This window comes from Gossypium hirsutum, chromosome A06, assembly GCF_007990345.1.
Source record: "Gossypium hirsutum isolate 1008001.06 chromosome A06, Gossypium_hirsutum_v2.1, whole genome shotgun sequence".
Classification (NCBI taxonomy): domain Eukaryota; kingdom Viridiplantae; phylum Streptophyta; class Magnoliopsida; order Malvales; family Malvaceae; genus Gossypium; species Gossypium hirsutum.
In genome coordinates this window covers 117,893,479-117,899,314 of record NC_053429.1, presented here as the reverse complement: position 1 = coordinate 117,899,314, position 5,836 = coordinate 117,893,479, and the positions used below count along the sequence as shown (strand labels likewise).

The 5,836-nt window shown below is 37.5% G+C and overlaps 1 non-coding gene across 1 annotated transcript; it reads left to right on the top strand.

The window, feature by feature from the left end:
• Nucleotides 1–2,227: 2,227 nt before the first annotated feature.
• LOC121231445 (small nucleolar RNA R71) lies at nucleotides 2,228–2,333 on the top strand. The gene has a single exon (XR_005929504.1). It is a non-coding gene; the product is annotated as a small nucleolar RNA R71 (small nucleolar RNA).
• Nucleotides 2,334–5,836: the final 3,503 nt, after the last annotated feature.

Sequence of the window (5,836 nt, the reverse complement as noted above, 5' to 3'; positions counted from 1 at the left end):
GGCCGTGTTCTTCATTGTTCGCTTCTCCCATGCCTGTGTAGGATCCCACACGCTCGTGTAACTCTCTGACTTGTTTAAAATTTGAAAAAGTAAGCTCCAGGTTTCACACGGCCTAGGACACGCCCGTGTGTCCTGGCTGTGTGGTCCACACGGTAGTGTCGCACGGCCTTGTAGATCGAATTTATGACCGTGTGGCTTGATACTTGGGAATTTTTAGCACTGTTTCCACACGGCCAAGGACACGCCCATGTGTCCAGGCCGTGTGCGCTACTGTAACTGCATTAAAATACGAAAAATAGCTAAAATAAACTAGTTAGTGGTATTAGTGCTCGGGTTGCCTCCTGAGAAGTGCTTATTTAGAGTCTAAGCTCGACTTACCTCTCATTTGCACGGTCACGATGGATCACGGAGTTGAGACTCCTCTTTCTCACTATTAATTTTATTATTCACATAACGTCTAAATCGAGTAATATTTACCTTAAAAGTGCCAAATTGAGAATGATTTACCTCGACTGTACTGTATGGGAAAACATTCAATACCGTGAAAGGAGTCGCTCCGTTTGTATTAAGCTCTAAAGTAGTAATTCGGTCCTTTTCATCTAATAATACTTTATCCCCAACCTTAAATTACTTTGTTTCATCCCTATGCCTATCGTGGTGCCGCTTTGATTCATCGTGTGCTTTTGGTTTCTCCTTGACATGTGTTCGCCATTCGTCTAGTTCATCGAGCTGAAGCCTCTATTCTTCATGAGTCGTTCTATTTTTGTTGCATGGATTAGAATGTGGTTCCATCACGTTCTTCTTACAGGTTTCCTGAAATGAAGTTTGAGTTACAACATTATTCGAATTAACTGAACTTAAACAATCATCTCGATTACTAGATATTTTAGTAAAAGCACGAGCTTGAAGTTGAAACGTGTCATCACCTACACGAAGTATCAATTCACCTATGCCAACATCGATGATAGTTCTAGCAGTTGCTAAAAAGGGCCTTCCTAAAATTAAAGGTACGTTACAATTGAATTGTTTTATCTGCCAATTGAATTCTCATCCTAATTTGTTTGGGTTTCCCAAGACCTAGTTGTTTAAACATTTTATAAGGCATGACATTAATGCTTGCCCCTAAATCAGCCAAAGCATTGTTAACATTTAAACTACCAATTAAGCAAGGAATCGTAAAACTCTCTGGGTCTTTCAATTTTTTGGGTAGCTTATTCTGTAGAATGGCTGAACAAACTGCGTTTAATTCCACAAGTGACGCATCATCTAACTTCAATAAATGATTTTTTTTAATAATTTAAGGAATTTACCAAATTGTTTATCTGTGTGGTCTTTCCTTGTCGCCTTAGGGTATGGAACACGAGGTTTATACTCTTTACTTACCGACTATTATGTACCATGATTCATCTCATCTTTACCATTACTCACCATAGCCTCCTACCTCGATTCAAATTTAGATTCAACTAACCCTTCTTCGTTGCGCACAGTGATGGCATGGAGTTGTTCTTTTGGGTTAGTTTCTGTGTTGCTTGGCATGCTACCTTGTGGTTGTTCAGAGAGCAACTTAGCAAGCTGTCTTATTTGAGTTTCGAGTCTCTGAATCGGTGCTTGTTGATTCTTAAGTACTATTTCGGTATTCTGAAAATGAGTTTCTGACACCGAGATGAATTTGGTAAGCATATCTTCAAGGTTCGGTTTCTTCTCTTGTTGGTAAGGTTGTTGTTGGAGACCTGAAGAGGGTGGTGGTCTTTAATTTCCTTAGCCTCCCCATGAGAAATTTGGGTGGTTCCTCCAACCTACATTGTAAGTGTTACTATAAGAATTATTTTGAGGTTGAGGATTATTACCTATATAGTTCAATTGCTCATTCTCTATGTTAGGGTCATAGGGTGAATATTCTGAATTGTTTGTTCCACCTCCACTTGTATCGCATTGTATTGCTGGATGAACTTGTGTAGAACCAAGTAAACCATCAGTTTTTCTATTCAAAAGTTCCACCTAATTTGAAAGCATAGCAACCGAGTCGACGTTAAAAATGCTGGCTGCTTTCGTCGGCTTTGTCCTCATAACTTGCCACTGATAATTATTCAGTGACATCTCCTCTATGAACTCATAGACCTCTTCAGGTGTCTTATTATTGATAGTTCCACCAGCGGCTACGTCAATCATTTATCTAGTCGAGGGATTTAACTCGTTGTGGAAAGTTTGAACTTGTAGCCAAAGGGGTAATCCATGGTGAGGGCACCTTCTTAGTAAGTCCTTGTATCTCTCCTATGCATCATAAAGTGTTTCTAAATCCATCTGCACAAAAGAAGAGATATCATTCCGTAATTTAGCCATTTGAGCCGGAGGAAAATATTTAAGCAAAAACTTTTCGGTCATTTGTTCCCAAGTGGTGATTGACCCTCGTCGCAACGAGTTCAACCACTGTTTAGCTTTATTCCTTAAGGAAAAGGGAAACAACCGAAGGCGAATGTCATCATTAGAAATGTCATTGATCTTAAAGGTGTCGCAGAATTCCAGAAAATTTGCTAAATGAGTATTTGGATCCTTGTCCTGCAAACCATCAAACTGAACAAACTGTTGTATCATTTGAATCGTGTTAGGTTTCAGTTCAAAATTATTTGCAGCAACAGCAGGCCTAACTATACTCGATTCAGTTCCCGTTAAAGTAGGTTTAGTATAATCATTCATAGTACGAGGAGCAAGATTCTGATCTACTAGATTTGCAGCAACCACAGGAGGTAGCGGATTATTCTGATTTTCAACCATCTCCTCGGTTGTGCTGTGAATATCATCCTCTTACCCTTCCTCTATGTATTGTAGGCTTCGTCTTATTTCTCTTTGGTTTCTTTGAGCTGTGCTTTCGATCTCACTATTGAAAAGTAGAGGTCCTGACGGGTTTCTTCTAGTCATAAACTATAAAAACCTGCCAAAAGTAAAGAAAACAAAATTTAGAAAAGAAAAATTAAACTAAAAACAAAATGTAAATTGCAATAAAAGTAAAGATGGATAAAGTAATAAAAATCAAGCGTTCCTAATATCTTAGTCCCCGAAAATGGTGCTAAAAACTTGATGGTCGTATAACTAACTAACAAAATTCGACTAAGGCAAGCGCACCTATCGAACAGTAGTATAGTTATGGTGAGACCGGAAATATCGTATCCAATATGACTAAAAGTACTAGTAATTACTGTCTTTTTATTATCTAGCCTAACAATTAAGAAAATGTTTTTGAACTAACACTAATTATCTAATTAACTAAGATCACGACAAAGATTAAGGTTGAAAATACTTTTTAGAAAACCGATAGAGAAGATAATACCCAAGGAAGAATCCACCTAGACTTCACTTATTATTTCTGAATTAGACGATTTATTCACTTGACTTAATCCGTAGAAATCCTAATTTATGTTAATATCTCTTTCGAGACTAAGAACAACTTACATTAAGTTGATTAATTGAAATCTCTTTCTAATTAAAACCCCTATTGTCGCGTTAACTCTATCCATAGATTCCCTTATTAGATTTGACTCTAATCCGGCAGATTTATGTCGTCCTATCTCTAGGATTGCATGCAACTCCACTTAATTATGAATGATCTACTCTTAAACAGGGACTTTTGCTCCACTGAATAAGCACATCAAAAAACTGAATTAATATCCTGGAATATTAAAGCAAAAGTTAAATCACAATTAAGAATAAGATGAAGTATTTATCATATAACTCAAATAATAATAAGATCCGTCTTAGGTTTTATCTCCCTCAGGTATTTAGGGAATTTAGTTCATAATAATAATGGAAAACATCTTAAAGTTTGGAAAATAACAAAACATAAAGAAACCCAAAGAACTTCTAGGAAATTGGATGGAAATCTTCGGTCTTGATGTAAATCCTGCTCCTGAGCTTATTTCGATGGCTTTCCTTGAGTATTTCCTGCCTTCTACTCTTCTCGTCCCCTTCAATCCTCTTCTAGGGTGTTTATATAGACTTTAGAGTGCTTCAAAACCCTCAAAATTAGCCTTTTTTGAGTAGAATTAGACTTGGGCTCGACAGGGACACGGCCGTGTGCCACGCCCGTGTGAAAGAGTTCAAGCCATGTGCTATTCTGAGTTGGTTCTTAGTCGACATGGCCATGACACACGGGCGTGTGGCCTGCCCGTGTGTCAAACACAGGCATGTGGGTCACCCATGTGGAAGTGCCTTGGCCGTGTGTCATGCTAAATTAGGCCCATTTTGTCCGTTTTTGGCCCGTTTCTTGCTTTTTTCGCTTTTCAATGCTCTCCTGAGTATAAAACATGAAATTAAAGGATTAGGAGCATCAAATTCAATGAAACCAAGGAAAAATCATCCATAAATATGCCAAGCATGGGGTAAAAATATGTATATATTACGGTTTATCACCCTACTATATGCATGATATAGCTACAACATAAGTCTACTTGGCTTGATGAGTTCTGGCTTGTTCCCCTATTGATTCTTTGAATTAACCATCCTACCTACAAAGCACGATAAAACCCAAGTAAGTTCAATTGAACTTAGTAAGACATCCAAACCTCGTATTCTTAAGACGATAATATGTATTTGCACTTCATGATCCAAATTCTTGTTGGTCTTAGTCTGACTTGGTACAGACTTGTCATTCATTACCTTACTAATGAATGTTCTTCTCTTTAGAGAACCCATTATCTATCTACCATGAATTTATGTCTAATTTCTTATTACTTGATTCACCATTCTATCATATGCGGATTACCTCAATTGACAAGTTTATGGCTAAATAGCATAAAATAGTTGATTCCGGAGAATTAATATAAGAGATATAGCATTTGGATAACCCTTACATGTAGACTTGCTTTTGGCATCTCTACTTATGCTATCCCACAAACGTATAATCGTACAAGTGGATACATCTTTATGGACACTCATTTAATGGATCGCCATAACATCTTCCGCATGAAAGATGATTCATATTGTCCCTTAACTTACAGTAATATTCTTACGACTTCTTATTTAAAAGATAGCCTAGTTGACTTCCTTCCTAGAAGACACTATATACGGATACTTACCTTTATATTCATATAAGAAGACTATCCAGCAATAAATCTAAATACACCAATGATTTTACAACATCCACAAGATTTAATTCCATGCCTAACTTAGACACGACGCTTTAAGAACTGATTTGGTGGACCTTTATAACTTGCATCCATCTTGCAATAACAGTTAGCTTAAACACAATGGCCTACTCACACTAACAAATCACTTATAGTCGGACTTCCACATTTAAGACTATCTTGGCAGACTTCCACAAAATACAATGGTCCTGACGGACTTCCACTTTTAAGATTGTCCTGGCGGACTTCCACAAATACGATGTCATAATGGCAAACTTGTCCTCTGCTGGATTATGCCATGGCCATGGACTTACATTCATATACGTGACTATGTCACAAACCACCCTGGGTTATGCCATGGCCCAGCCATGGTCTTTCTCATATATACGACTTAAAGCTTTTGACTCCGAAGAGTCTTTATTTGCCCTCAAAGGCCTTTCATATTCATGTGCACATATTCTCATACATCCTGCCCGAACCTCCACCACACCAATAACATGTGGCACAAAGTGCACAATGTGACATGTTCTTTATCTTTCAACCGTTAACACTTTTTTCCATACTCCACATTTCGTTTATTTTCATGCATTACATACACAGGCATATCCGCTAACTTATTGTTTACTAATACATCATAAAACACACCAACATATCGTCTATTTAACAATAAAAAAAAACAACAACTATTATTAGCACAAGCAGATCATACTTTGCCTGCA